The 15,698-nt window shown below is 39.1% G+C and overlaps 1 protein-coding gene across 9 annotated transcripts in view; it reads right to left on the bottom strand.

The window, feature by feature from the left end:
- Positions 1-15,698, bottom strand: part of SIPA1L1 (signal induced proliferation associated 1 like 1) — a 224,181-nt gene that overhangs the window by 146,936 nt on the left and 61,547 nt on the right. For 5 of the 9 annotated variants that reach the window (XM_075030550.1, XM_075030559.1, XM_075030551.1 and 2 more), the window contains one exon: positions 3,360-3,455. The exons of the other annotated variants lie outside the window; for them this stretch is intronic. The gene's annotated coding sequence lies outside the window, so the exon portion shown is untranslated. The remainder of the gene's footprint in view (positions 1-3,359; positions 3,456-15,698) is intronic. 9 annotated transcript variants of the gene reach the window in all.

The raw sequence follows: 15,698 nt of genomic DNA, 5'->3' as shown, positions 1-15,698 counted from the left end.
GGAGTGCACAAGAAACCGGGAGGGGACGCAGCCAGGACAGCTGACCCAAAGGAGCCAAATGGGTATTCTATACCATATGACACCATGCCCAGTATATAAGCCAGGGCAGTTGGCTGGGGAGCACTGTGGCCCGGGGGTTGGCTGGGCATCTGTCAGCAGGTGGTGAGCAACTGTGTTGGGCATCACTTATTTTGTATATTCTATTATTATTTTCCCTTCCTTTTCTGCCCTATTAAACTGTCATTATCTCAACCCACGAGTTTTACCTTTTTTTTCCCTCCCAATTCTCTCCCTCATCCCACTGTAGGGGGGAGCGAGTGGCTGCGTGGTGCTTAATTGCTGGCTGGCAACAACAGCATCTAATACTCCTATTCCCTTTGTCTCTCAGGTGCGTGCATGCATGCACAGGAACATGTATGCTTACAAAATACATACATGCACTCCTCAAGCAACACCTTGTTTTTATAATGAGGCCAAGACTATAAGCACTAATTGCGGGGGGGGTGTCCTAACTTTCTTCAGACTCCTGAGGGGAACAGCTGTACAGACCTACACAACCCTAATAAAAGAAACCCTTTGTACAAATTACCAACTAAACCTTTGGGAAATTTCTGCAGAAAGATGAAAATCTGCAAAACGCAAGAAGGGAACACAACGCTGTACACCTCCTCCTGGCCATTCAGAGACAGGGTACCCATACAGCTGCCATCTCCCATTACAGGGAGCACGGCACTATGTATGTGCTCTTAAACATGTCCCTGTGAAAGAGCAAGGATCACCCAGGCAAAACCTTTTCCACCCCAACTCCACCCCAGGCAACCAGGCCTTATTACCAGTGATAAACAAAGCCACGGGGCTTCAACCTGTCAAAAGGCAAACAATAGTACAGATAAAACCAGCAGTTTTAAATGCTATCTTACAAAACATAACTTAAGGTCAACATCGGCCACTTAGGCACAGTGACCATCCCTTCCTCTTGCCTCCCCCCAGTCCTCTACTTTATCTTAAGGGCAGGTCAAGGAGAAATAAGCAGTCTGAGGCTAAGTTGTATGCAGAATTTTACAAGTTTTATTCTGTCAATATTAACAGAAGAATCTGGGGAATCTAACAAAACTAAGTTCATGCTGCTGTCTTGTGCCTAAATATCCTTCCACATCCAATTAGAGTCCATACTTGAAACATAAGCAAAAATCAGCTTTATTGGAGCACATTACTATTTCTAAAAAAACTACCTGTTAACAGGGATATGCTTTACTAAAACGTTTAACTCCCAACTGTAAAATCTGTTCATGAATTTCAGTAAACAAGACGGGGTCTATAGGACCACGAGCTTATGAGTTCCTAAACAGTTAGAAATGTTACTAGGGAAACAAATTAACTTTTAAATATAAGTTTGTATAAAAAGATTTGTTACGAGCTGGAATTTAACAATTTAAAAAATTCCACTGTGAAACAATTTCCATTAGTGAACAAAAATTGCATGATTATAATAAAAAGGAACTTACCACCTTTGTTAAGTATTTCAGTCGTATAACATGGTGACACCATCACTGCCAAAATCAGTTTTAATTATGTGGACATTCTTTATGGAAAGCATATGACAAAAAAAAACCAAACTGTGGAATCCAAACATAGCAAGGGGAAAATTGCTTCACTTACTTTCTACTAGTAAGTTAAATGAATAGCTAAGAGATTGCTTTTACTTCATCACTCAAGACAGCCCTTTTTCACTGTCCATGCCCCACTACACAGTGTTTAAGATCAAAAAGTGTCTCTTGGGACCACAAACTGCAAAACCGAAACAAAAGACTTTTGCATGGTGTGGTGGGAAAGAGATGGACACAACATTTTTTCCTCTGTCTCTAACTCTGAGAGCTACATATCAAAGAAAACCACAATAACGATTGCATGTAAAAATCCACACTAAAGATGGTGCCAAGTGAAAAGGTAAGACGACTCAAGGGGAAAGATAAAATAATTAAACCAGCCTTTTCCAAGGGCTTCTCTAGATCCGCAAACAAACATGTTTGTTTCCAATATATATGTCCTCTGAAGAAAAGGTTTTGTTGCTACAATAAATCAAACCTCAGAGGCTAAGCAGTCCTCTGCCAACACAATGCAGCTTTGCTGACAATATTTCGGAAGAACAGATTTAAATTGACACTTTCAATACAACAACATTGTCCAAAACAACTGCAACAACTACAGGGCAGATTCTCTCAAATAAGAAACATATTTGTTTCTGTAGACATCCCACAGACTGATGAACTGATGTTACAAGGGAGGTATTTTCCTTTAGCAGCAATGTTTATTACACTGCTTGTCACTTCCAGACTGGACTTCCTTTGCATATCCTACACCTATAGCTTTCAACATTTGTTAATAAACAGATCATTAAACTCTGTTCAGTGGAGGGGGCTGTGTTTTTACTGCCTGGCTGCAAAACAGTTTAAACTGATCTAAGTTCAGATCTTAATGCTGTTCTCCCTGCGGTCCGGTCCCTAGCAAGTACTTTGGTCACCTCCCTTCAGGCAGCACTACAGCTTGTGCAACATGTTAATTCAGGAAGCCAATCCACCTGAAAATAAATCCACCCCTGCCCATGTTTGCAAAACCAGCACCACTGCTCCCTATCCCTTCTCCCCTCACCCCCCAAAACCACACGCTACAGTTTTCCAACCTTCTTGATATGCCTTCTTGAACCAGGTCATTACACACCTGCAAAGGGCCTGCATTTGAGAGAAGACAGAGGGCAAGGCTGCATGGGCAGAACGGCAGCATCTCACGCTTGCAGCATCCTTTCTATCTTTACACAAACTCCCTAAAAGCATATTATATTTCTCTGTGAAAGGATAGATCATGTACTAAAAGCCAGTCCTTTTCAAGAATGAGGCACATTCAGAATAATCATCCGTTTCTTCCTTACAACACAAGTTTAGTTTCACAAGTAGATTAAAAGAAACCACCTACAAGAACTACTGTGTTTTAGAAAATGTGACAAAACCAGGCATTCTGTCACAGTCTGAACAGAGTCCAACCCGCTTTTACGAAGACTTCTACAAATACCTAGTAGAAAGGGGGGAGGGAGTAGCCATCTAGTCCCCTTGCATCTCCCTCCCGAAAAAAGCTCTCGCATATAGAAGATGCGTTCAGCGACAGACTGAGATACAGTCTGGCACTCGGCGGCAGCCAGCCTACCCGGATAAACCATACTGCTGGAGACCACCCCTTTTGCATTGTGTGAAACACTACGTGCTATCCGCAGTCACAAAGCCAACGCTGATTTTTGTGGCAACTAGTGCTACTCTAAAGGGGAACTGTCTGTCGGATGGTAGAGGAAGCGGAGCGTGCACTCTTACCTATCCAAACTCCTGAGAAGGTAGGCACATGCAGCTTTAGCAAAAACTCCTGGTGGCTGTCATGACCAGCTTCAGATGAAACACCACAGGTGAAACCTAGAAAGACCACAGGTACGAACAAAATTTGAATGGGAAACAAACAGGTGAAATCTTTTTCAAAAGGTAAAGGGTATTGTGGAAATTGTGCTTGTAAGAAGCCAGAAGCAACCATGAAGACTTATAAAACCGTGAACCTATTAAGTTTTTGCAGCAAACTTACTCATCTGAGAAACCCTGCATAAGAAGTTTCTCACAAAAACAATCCCAACCTTTCTTTTATCACCCTTTCTCTGAACCAAGTTATTTTCTTCCAGAACACATTCTGCCAGGCATTTGGCAATTAAACAAACATTTGGTTACACCTGAAAGAAGGGGGACATTTAGCAGTACTGTGGTCCAATTTTCTCCTCACTACTCAACGCAGAGCCTGTCAAACACAAGGAAGAGCAGGAATGAGTTTATCTAAGTCACCAACTGCAGTCCTCTAAGTCTCCAAGAGTAGGGAGGAAAAAAGTCTCGAAACTGGTCCTTCCTGTTTACCAGGTCCTGTAATAAAATCTGTATTGTTTCAGCATTAGCCTTAACATCTGACCTCTGTCTGTTGCTACAAAAGGCTTGCAACTGTAGATGTTAGGAGCCCTCTAAAATTAGACTGGGCAAGCAGATGTAACCATGGAGATTTATGCTGCAGTCCCGAGAACTCCGCAGAGGCACAAGCTGGAGGTAGAGCACATACCACCAATGAATTTTTGTCCTCCTCCACTCCTACCAAGCTCACGCGTTAGAGGAGACGCGTGGTGAATCATATCGAAGAGATGGATTAAAATCTGACTCTAAATAAAGAGACTGGAGGAAAAGACCTAGATCATTTCTCCAACCTGGTTTTCCCCAATCCAGTTCACTGCACGGCTACGTAAGAACTTGTCCTGACATGAGGCAGAAAACGTATGGGACAGGATAACCAGACAAGGACAACTGCTTTCAGCTGCAATACCAGCATAAGCTGCACATAAAATCATGGTACAATTGCTATTTATTTTATTAAAATTATCTCTGAAATTTGATAAGTTGATAAACAAAGAATTTCAAGTCACCCCTTGCTACTCTTTCAATAGTACTTCTAGACAGTGTTAAGCTTGAATACCTGTTGGCAAGAACATCAGCATCAACCAAAATTCTTTAAGTGCCAAATAGCATCATCAACTGAGCTCAAGAAAGTAAATACTGCTATCTTCCTTTAAGCAATTAAAAATATAGCTTTCAGAGTTGGTTTTTTTATTGCAAGTGAAATTTAGGCTTATTTACAAAATACTGTGTGAAATTAAGAGCTTGGAAAAATGAGCAGCATTATCAAAAGAGCTGCAGTACACAAAAAAATGGTCATCAAGTGCAGCAAAAGCAGTTTCCAAAAGGTACAGAGAACTGAACTCATGTATAAAATATGGTAACATTCCAGAAAGAACTGCATTTTAACTTTCATATTACTAACCAACTGAATCTGTCCCTTTCAAGTAGTCACATTGTAATTTTGGGGTAGAAAAGTTCAATTATAATTCAGTCTAATGAAGCAAGTAAAAGGTTTAAAATCTATCTGCTTGTGATTGCTACTGACATTTTGGCAAGTCATTTGCACAGAAGGTAAATAAATAATTTCTGCAGGTGGTGGCCTTCTGATCAAGAAAAATATTCCTTGTTTTCTTTAGGGTGAAGTTCTTCACCTATTCAAGCATTACTAAGATGCATCATAATTCTAACCCAGAACTCTCCATTTTCTTTGGTCTTAAATTATACACCTGCTGTGTAAAGACAACTTTTTCTTTTTTTTTTTTTTTTTTTTAAAGATTGCCTGCGAAGCTCAATTGTGATTGGGAAGGCCGCCTACACAGCAGAGAGAGTGAGAAAAAACACACTTGCAGAGCTGAAAAAACATTGGTGTAGGCGTACATAAGGAGGGAGGGAAGAAAGAACTTGGTTTTACTGAAAAAGGCTATTTTCTTACATCACCCTTGAAAGAACTAAAATGTGTTACTTAAAGAGAATTCAAAGGATTGTTTGCTACGTTCCAGATGTCAATATGCAGTACTACAAGCAAGATGAGGAGTCCTTGCAGATTCATCCCCTTGATTTCAGAATCCACCACCTACCCAAGGAATGCTTCACCTCCCCCACTTCTCTGCCACATCCTGCAAAAGCTGTTTTCATAGAGCAGCAAGTCACCTGCAGAACAGCAGTCCAAGGCTTCAGAAGCCTTATATAATTAATAGCATTAGGAAGTATTGAAATTGTAGCCAAAGCCTTTTCAAAAAAAGAAAGGGAAAGAGAATGCTCTTCAGCATCACTAAGAATAACTAGCATTTATTCTCAGCAGAATCTAACAGTATTCGAAACTGCTGTAAAAATAGCCACAAGAAGTTCAGATGTTTCTCTCTCATAGACACTTAAAAAACCCATTTTCCTCCCTAGCCCACACAGCCTTCAGTCCATTCATCCCCCAAGGAAAGTGAGCAGGCCTTTCAGGTTTATTAACTAATCCAGATTTTCAAAAGAAAGAAGGAACACGCATCATTGGAAATATCCTGTTTTCTTTAGGAAGGCACCACCTATACCCATTGTAATTTCTAAATAGTCTACATAAAGTGTTCTTGTGCCATCATAAACCAATGAAAATATTTTTAATAGGTCTGTCTTTCCCTTCATAATAAAAACAAAAGGCTTTTGACGTACATGCGTTAGCTGATTGTTCCTGTAATTACTACCAGAGGAATGAAGACAGCCAGGACAAGCTTCACCAATGAACTTCAACAAACATGAGATGATGCATTGCATGGAAAAGATGCTGCTGCTCCCATGGCTTTGGACACCAGCCTGCAAGTTATTTTGCAAACCCCAGTTACAGGAAGATAGGACTTCAGCACCCAATTCCCTTCAGTGTTTGGGCTGGTATTTTCAAAGCCCTGTTCCTAGCAGATGACTCAATTCCTGCACCCACAGTACACTGCCACAACAGAGAACAGCCTAGAGCAGTAGTCCGGAAAGGCCACCTCCAAACAAAGCTTTCGCAGGGCTCTAAGTTTCATCACCAGCCAAACGTATGCTGTCACTGAAGATGCTGAATACCAGAAACTGATAAATAACATTACTACAAAGTAAACTCCATTTTTATACATCTTTTCAACTATATGATTGTTACACACTAATGGCTATTACTCATACACATCAGAAACAGAGGTAAGGCAGGATTTTGAAAAGCACCAAGCCAGCTGACTTGCACAAACCTACATGGCAAGCAAAAGCAGCACACTCAGAGTCACAGCTAAGCTCTAAAAATTACTCTTAAAACACAAGACAGCTGCTCCTGAAGCTCACTGAGGCACAAATTCTTTTGGGTCAGAAAGGCAGGTAGGGATGAAGTATCAAACAGAGGTATAAAACCCATCAGCAATAGAACCTCCAGAAAAAAGGAGGATCTGAAACAACAAATGCGAAATGTTAAAAAACACAGCAAAAAGAAAACAAGGTGATGCAGAAACAAGTAAAAAAAAAAGCTGTATAAAAAGTAAGAATTGAAGTCCTTTATTCTAGGAAAATTGGAGTTGTTTATTATAAAAGAAGGTATATAAACTCCTACTAAACTTTGAAATTATAGCCATCTTGACTTTCACTCTGGTGAACAGTGAAATACTATTTCTGACACATTAATAAAGCCTCTCTACATAGTAATACACATATAATTCTAATAATCAAAAAAATGCAGGAAAATATTACACAACAAATGAATCACATACATAGAATTTGCATCCTAATAAAGTGTATCCTTTCATGCTCAGCTTGTCAAGCTAAAGAATATTTGCTTCACGAGTCACTGCCAGAATGATCTGATCTCTTGTATTCTTCCATAAATTTCACTTTTAGGTAAAATGAAGTTTTATTTCTTCTTAGTGAGAACAGAACAGCTCAAGTAGTTTGGAAGGCTGCCTTTTACCTTCAGGCTCTAAAGATCTCCAGTCAGACTAAGGCTATTAGGAAAGAAAAAACCCTAGAAGAGCATGGAGGGCTGTCAAGGGATTCTCTGCTGCTGCTGCCATCAAAATTCAGAGAAAGTATTTATCTTTGCTTTTCAGAAATGAAGACCTTCAGGAATTTCTCAGAGATATGCTACTAACAAGGAAGAAAGCTGAACTAGTGAAACTTTTTTACCTTCTCATAGCTTTTTGTTAAATAGCGGTATAGAAAGAGAGATTTGAAATTGAATTGTATTTCAATTTTCAAGTGAAGGGAGATTCGGCTCAGGTTGGGGGGTTGTCTAGGTTTTCTCGTTCTGTGTGTTGGTATTTTCCTCTCAGCAAGGGTAAACTAGAAGTCTGATGCAGATTTACAGCCTGATACAAATTCAAATACCTTTGACATCATAATTATACAGTATCAATCAAAATTAGAAACATTGCATTTAATTCATTAACTACTTTGCTGCCCTGTCAACAGGAGTCAATTACTGTAATTCTTCACATTTTTCTCAAAAGGGGTAACGGAAAAAAGTTTCATTTAAATTCATTTAACCTGAAAAGGCTTCTTCTGATGTTCACGACATGATGTTAGTACAGTAAGCCGTAACTTTTCCTGGTTACTCACAACCACCATGGATCGCACACTTTCACACTGAGGCAGTTTTTCTAGCCACACAGTGTATGACTGTAATAACATATAAATGGTTTTATGTTTACCCTTAATATAATTGCACATCCTACAAGTAAAATACCTATACCAAGAAGATACTGCTAAGTTGAAAGAGCTTCTCATCTATGAACTAATGCTTTTGTCCAGTCCTGAACTAACCGAAGTAAAACATCAAGGCATCTACAGAGCACAACCATGAAAATGTGAACTTTGGAGTTACTGCTGACAACAGTAAGCACTTTAAAGTAAGGAATGCAAATACTTAAGTTTGAAATGCAGAAAACCAACAACAAATGCAAACAGTCCACTTTTCTCCCCCTTCACATGAAGTAGTGACCCACCCTTTTTGCTGTCCAGTATTTCCTCTTCAAAAGTTTTCTCTTCAGAAAAGTTGTCCTATTGCTTGTTTTTCAGCCTAGCTTTCTGTCACAGCTAAGCTATAAGAGAAGGACAGGGGTTTCCACTGTAGAAGGAGTTAATGCTGCCAATCAAAGAACTAATAATCTGTCTGTGGCTGAAAAAACTGGAGGAGAAAGGATAAAGGGCACATTCAGCAAAGAATTTGCAAATTCATAATTTGAAAGCTCACTATTTTTCCATTCCCCACCCGCCATATATTTTCAATCCATGTGACTGCTGTTCAAAGAAATGAAAGACTGAGCTGGCATCTCAAATGACTTCTGTATTTGGAATTTTAAAGCTGTTTGTCAGTGAAAACAGAGGAAGATGCATAGAATCTGCCACCATTAGGAAGCTTTCCACTGATAAGGGTTCAAAGTGCTTTGCAGATAAAGTATCATTAAACGAAATACAAAGAAAGGGAAATCAAGGTAAGAGAAAGAAAAGGCATTGCTCTAGGTCATCCAGTAGCCAAGTGGCAGTCAGAAACATTAGTCTTCCAACTTCTACCACCCATGGCGAAGGACCATAACAACTTCTTTTTATATGAAGGCTTTCATCAGCACTTTGATGAACTGATAATACACATAATGTAACCAACAATACATTAGCTAGACAAATTAGACACCCAAAACAAGGCAGAGAACTGCCTTATAGTGAACAAACTACAAGCCATGAAGCGCTGTTACTGAACAGCATCCCTGCACACCAAGCAACCATGGGTTTCCATTGACATGTTTGTTGACAGATGTTAGTTAGTACAAAACATGAAATCACATTTCCCCAATCTTTCACAGTAAACCAGCATATTGCAGAAACTCCACTACTTTACCCTTTACCTCAAAAAGTGTTGAAGCCAGGAATATCCAAACGTAGATTTCCGTTAACCACATACGTGCTGTGAGCACCACTTCTGTAAGCCTCCAGCCCCCTTCACAGCACACCAGAAATATACACCATACATCTGCTACAGAAGGAAGCTTCACAATAAATGTTGTAGAGATGTCTTCTGCCCATAAAATTCATTAAGAGAGGCATTAACTTCATCACTATACTTTCAAAACATCCAACAGAATATAAAAAATTGCACTCTGTTGAGCAGAATTTATACAGTCTTCGAAAGCTTTGAAACTGCGTCAAACTGAAAATCTTAGTAATCTCTAACAAGTTTCACACTTCATAAATCGTATCTTCTTCTATCCCTAATTCAAAATTCAACTATAATAAAAAGACAATTCTTTAGCTAGAAAGTTTACTGCATATGTAATCAAACTTCTGCTTTCCTATGTTACAAACCTTTCTTCAAGGAAAAGAAAACATTCATCTACACTGCCTTTGAAATAAAGCAGAACTCATTATTTCCACCCTACTGAAAGAGACAAAAGTAATTCAAGATATTCTCTCCTGCCGCACCCAAGGTATCCACTTTCGGTGGAGAAGCCTCTTTGACACTTGCATTTCATGGGAACCAATAATCTGTTAATTCCATAAAACACAAGCACCTTCCATCTCCATCCCCATTTGACTCCCTTGGCAGACCTGGTAATTTCCATTAGAGTGGGGGTATCTCTGCTCATGCTCTTTGCCAGGTTAAGTTAAAATTTAAAAGGGTTCTTTGCCTGTTTCCCTAGGAAAATTACAAACTATTTTGTACTCTTCTCAGTAGATAGCTCATTTATCCACATTTCAAGATATACTGTTCTATAAGCAGTTATTTCACAGTTATCCTTTTGGTCACAGAACTCTTCACGAAACAAGAAAAGCATTTTTCTGTCTGCTTAGATGGCATCAATATTACTACAGCTTACATTAAAAAAATTTTGTAAAGAATTTATTGAAAGCAGGCACAGTCTAGCAATTTGACCACATGTCTAAGAGCTCTGCATAATTCAAGCAAGCAATTTCACTTGTCTGTTCTGCAATTTTCCCATTAATGAAAGTAATATTTACTTCACAGGGGTCAGAACGATTAATTTCCATGAAGAACTTGAATCTAAAACAGAGGGTAATTTGATAGATCTCTGAGGAGAGAGGGTGAACGAAAAACAAATTAGATTTTATATTCATTTTCAAATGAGAAAGTATTTGAGTTGCAGCAGAACCCGCTACTTTTGCGTTTCCAAGAATATTAGCAAAATTACACACAATAAAGAAAATTCAATGCTAATATAATTTCTCTCAAACTACATGCCCAGCCATGAACAGCAGCAGTCTTCAGCACCAGATTTTTATCTGAACAGACAAGTTTTGGAATCTGCCTTGATTCTTGTCCATTCCAAAGTTGCTGCAGTTTCACTAATAAAATGAGATGTAACATTTTGAGAACTCAGTGCTCATTTATCCGTCAGAAGAAAGGGAAGAGAGCTGCAGAACACTCTGAATATATTACTTTTAATAAACCCAAACCAAAGTACTTCATGAATCGAAAGACTATTAATATAGCTAACTATTAAGGATTCATGAAAATCTATTCCCAGCTTCAACTGTTCAACTCAAGGCCAGAAAAGTTACCCAGTCCACACCAGCGTGCTACATAATTATTCAAACACTATTTTTAAGGTGGTCTCACTATTACAGAACCATTTGCACCCAGGCTGACCAGGTATAGCTGAGAATCTGGTCCACACCTTTTCTTCTTTCGTTAAAAATTAAGTCATTTTGAATGTCTGGCTCTCAACATAGGATTCTCTTATTTATCAGTAAATATACAGAAGTATGAATTCACAAATACATACTTTTCCTGCTTTTTTTAGTACAAGAAACACTGAGAAATTAGGCTACTTCAGGTAGACTACTTTGGGTATTTTTGAATTTATATCTGGAGTATGTTTGATAGAGAGTAAAGAGTCTTAAGAAAAATGGTCTTTGTCAAAGCATTGAGGGACGTCATATTGTACGATACATACCATGCTGACACAGACTCTGACACCTTTAAAAGTACCATGGTCTGAAGGTAAATGAGTAATTACAAGATATAAGATTGAACCCATATTAGGAGATGGAGCTATAACGAAGTCAGGGACGTTTTTTGCTATTATTTTTGGCAGTGGGAAGGGGCTAAAATCGCATATTTGTTTATCTACATATGCTGCAGTTAAAACACTTTGTAATGAACACCCTTGGATACAGAGAAAAACACACTTTTGAACAACTCATGATTTTAATAGGAGTACCAAAAAACTAGACACCATTGTTTCTAAAGAAACTGCAATTCTAGGAAAGAAAGTAAAATAAGAAAATTGTTAATACGGGAAATTAGATTATGAAGAAACAAAACAGCAAGGTTATCCATTCTTAATGAAGTACATAAAACATTTCCACATTGCCACAAAGTGAGATTCTGCACTTCAGTATGTATTCATTAGTGCTGGGGAAAACAACACAACCTGGAAGTACAAGAACAGAAAAAAGTAACTTAATATAATGCCATAGCATAAGAGGTGATAACATAGCTTTTGTTGGTTTTTTTTTGTTTATTTAGATGCAGAAAACTGAGTTTACTTTCACTTTACAGAAAGATACTCTTTAAGGAAAAGTTCACAAATGTTAGTAACTGCAAACCTGCAGCACCAGGCCAATGTAATCAAACAGCAATTACAGAGGTTGCAGAAGCTACAGATGTTAAAGAACATAAAACTAAAAAAGGAGGAGGGGCATAACATTGGCAATTAGAGAGGCCAGTAAATAATGTTGGGGTTTTTTCCCCCAAGCCACAGAACCACGGTGGAGGAGGCACTCCAGCTCTGCCAGCAGCAGCACCCCCCAGAAGGCAGCCACAGTGTTTTCGGCAGCTCAGCTCAGCCATAGTCACAGCAGAAGCACCTGACTCGCCCACCGCCCAGAAGCACCCACTATCCACATCTGTTTCTTAATCCAATACACTCTGTATGCCAGAGATTTCCATTAAAGAGGAAAAAATTCTCTAATCTTATGCCAGGCTAAAAAGTTCGAATGTAAAAGGAGAATTAGTAACAGAAGCACAAAACTCGTACACATTGCAAATGACCATTTCTTTTTAAGCACTTTCACAATCCAAATAGCATCTTCTGCTCTAGTCCATTGGACTCATTGTCCTTCACAGTCAAGAATACACAGAAACAAATCAATTCACCTGCTTCCCTATATCTTTAGGGCAGAACATGACTACTCTTCTAAATAAAAGCCTTGAAAAAAGCCTGTTCCACTGATTCATTCAAATAAACATGCCAGCAAAGGTTTACATTCCACCCGTTGACTGTAAAAATAAAAAGTAACTATAAATCTTGAAGGAAAAAATTAACACCTTGTTCTTTAGTTTTGCATAAAAATATTTGTCCATTCATATCAGACAACTGAAATGTTGCACAGCTCAGTGAGCTATAGTAACAGAAGAGCTAGAAATCAGCGCCATTAAGTAGAAGCTATGGACTCCACATGACAGGTCATTCCTTTGAATACATAGATATAGGAACAAGTCTTTAACAACAACAAAAAAGTTATTCTTACATTAAATAAGAGCAAACAAACCCGGTGACAAGTAATCATTCTGAGAGACTGTCTACATTATTTCTATCTAAAAAAGCTTGCTTGCATGCCTGCAGTGAAACCCAGTAAGCTTTTTTAAAAATTTTTCAGTTTCAAGATTAGCTTTAAAAAGCACTGTCTTGAGAACACAAGGACAAAGCTTCAAATTGTTTCCCAAATAGGAAAATATTTCACAGAAAAGACTGTCTCAGCTGTATTGTGGCCATTGGAATTACCTAACAGCAGATTTTTTTCCCCATACATTTGGAGACCCATTTTGAAAATCTATAGCATTATTATATGATGCCTCTGACAGCGTCTACAAAGAGCCTAAGGCAGGTCTTAAATTATTTTTATCCAATCCTAATAATATGACAGTGTCATTACTACAAATGCGCGATGGTTAGCTTCTGATGGGATTAGGAAAAGCACAGGAAAGAAAACGTTAGTAACGCATCACATGGAATTCAAACAATCTAGGGCAGGAACATGGGGCACCAGCACAACTTTAACAAATCCTGCTTATAAAAAAACCAGACATACTATAAGTAGCAGCTGATTTCAGAAACATCCTACTAAGGCCATACAGGGCCAGTCAAACCCATTATAAAGCATGTACGCGCTGCTGGTGGGGAAGAGCTCTCTTACCCCCTTTCTTTGGAAGTGTTGACTTTCAGCAGGATTCATCTCTCGCTTTAGCCCACCCTGCAGCTGTACACATCTGTAAGTGGAGGAGATAGGAAGCAGCAGCCGAGTTGGAGCAGGGGGAGGACAAAAGCAAGATCCAGGGGCTGCATGGGCTTGTGGCAGGCTGGCGAGGCCACATCTCCACACCCTGAGCTTCTAAAGAGAAAAAGTCTCACTTTTGCTAGGAAAATGCAGATCCTGTCCAATACTGCTACAACAGCAATTGCCAAGATAGAGGGCTGAGCTCTGAGACAGCCGAATGAAAAAAATCTCATCCCGCTGGCTTTACTAGTTACCCCAGGCAACTATTTATTGCTTTGAGAAAAAACACACCTGAACTGTAGCTAAAATACTAATTTTATCAGGTACAAGCAAGCTTAAAATCTGTCAATACACTCCAAAATTAGGTTCAGATGTAGTTTAACTCTTACTCCAAGAGATTCAGCAGAAGCATTTGAAAAAAACACAGCAGATCTACTTACCACACATGGCAGTTTCCTTTTTTAGCATGACTGATGTAAGGGGAACTGAAGATGAGATTCCACAGTCCTGATGTCCCATAGATGGGAGACAAATCAAATAAGCCTAGACTAGTGCACTCTGTTAATGGATCTCCTCCTGACCTGTGGCAAGCAATCTCATAATTCATATGTAAAATTGCTCTGCTGAACTAGTTTTTAAGAAAGGTCACAAATGATTATCTAGCAATTAAATACAAGAACAATTTGCTGCCCAGTTTCAAATACTTGGAGAACACAGCATTACTGGCATGCTATACCAAAAGGTATTTGAAATCCAGGATAAAGAGATCCACCATCCCACATATGACTTCAGTGTTTGGGTACAGAATAATTATCAGTTGTAGTTTTGATTTGGTAAACAGAAAGGTCTTTTCTTGACAAGGGAATGTTTCCAAATCTAAAGACATTTTTATGCTATTTCAGAGGGTACCACATACTTTGTAAGATAATGACCTAAAAGGACTTCTCCATCACCAGGGTCTCAACCACCACAGCCATATAAAGCTGCAGTGTTAAGAAAACAGCACTCTGCTGCACAGGGAACACACCACGCAAACCCATACTCTGCACAAGATTGCAGTCACCACGTTTATACAGCACTCTAAAACGCACAGGTCTTTAATACATTTCTAAGAATTTTACAAACATTATCTCCAGATAGATCGGTTGCACACTGCATACCCAATAGCTGGTAAGATACCCTAGAAAAGCTGTCAATAACAACACAAAGTTTACTCCAGAGGAGAAGAGATTCTTTCCTTACAATGCAATAGGGTCTCGATTTACAGACTCAGGTTGCTTTCAAACACAAAAATACCTTGATCATAAGTATTCCTTACACCTCCCTGGCTTTCTGAAATATTTTGGTATCAGTGAAGCACAAGTAAGGGTTCCTTTCCTCCTATCTAGACTCAACACATGAAAAACACTCCTATCACCAAACTCACCTGAAAACCCACCTGTTACTTGAGCACACTTCTCCAGAGAGAAGTGTTTGCTTTTACCCAAAAGAATGTTCCTTGTGATCCCTGCACCAGGCAGCAGGCTGCAAACATGGTTTTGCTGAGGAGAGGACAAGAATATCAACCCTGCACAAGGCTCCAAAAGAAAACCACCTTCACCAAACCATGCCACCAGAACAGCATGTGCTCATAGATTCAGTGCTTTGCTGCTCTTCTCACTCAAGCGTGTCACTTAGTCTTGTGTTATAAAAGTTACAGAAAGTAAATCTTAGTATGTTGCAAATCAAATCTTAACTAACTGTGCGTGGTAATTAGAGAAAAACTATTAGAGCCTACCTGAAAGGACCATTTCAGGAAAAAGAAATAGCTGTAATTACGAACAACAGAGTTAAACAAAGAACATGAATGTAACTAAAACAAAATACCCCTTCAAAATAAAGGTAACTTAACAACAAAAAACCCTTCAGGTGAGTGATGTCAGCACTCAACACAAGTCCTGAAACCCTTCCTCCCTGCAGCAGGCAGGGAGACAAAGCACCAGAGACACCTGTGAG

This window comes from Buteo buteo, chromosome 6 (assembly GCF_964188355.1).
Source record: "Buteo buteo chromosome 6, bButBut1.hap1.1, whole genome shotgun sequence".
Classification (NCBI taxonomy): domain Eukaryota; kingdom Metazoa; phylum Chordata; class Aves; order Accipitriformes; family Accipitridae; genus Buteo; species Buteo buteo.
The sequence above is the reverse complement of the archived record's forward strand: the minus strand, read 5'-3'. Positions and strand labels throughout refer to the sequence as shown.